This window comes from Pediculus humanus, genomic scaffold (assembly GCF_000006295.1).
Source record: "Pediculus humanus corporis 1103172107487 genomic scaffold, whole genome shotgun sequence".
Lineage (NCBI taxonomy): Eukaryota > Metazoa > Arthropoda > Insecta > Psocodea > Pediculidae > Pediculus > Pediculus humanus.
In genome coordinates, this window is record NW_002987104.1 from 216886 (window position 1) to 217147 (window position 262).

Genomic DNA, 262 nt, shown 5'->3' on the forward strand with positions numbered 1-262 from the left:
ACATTCGTGTATCGTTCGAATAATTTTTTTTTTTTTTTTTTTCTATTCGACAGGTGGTCTCGTAACAATTTTTAATAAACCTATTCGAAACCGTCTTTCTTGTGAATAGAATAATAAAAAAAAAATGTAAGACGCCATTAGTTTAAAAAAAAAATATTTACATCAACGCCATCTATTATTTTTTTTTTAAAACAAACAATCGTACCTGAACGAGTATGAATCGCTCGCGCGCGTGCGCGCGTGTGTACCTACGTAATTATTT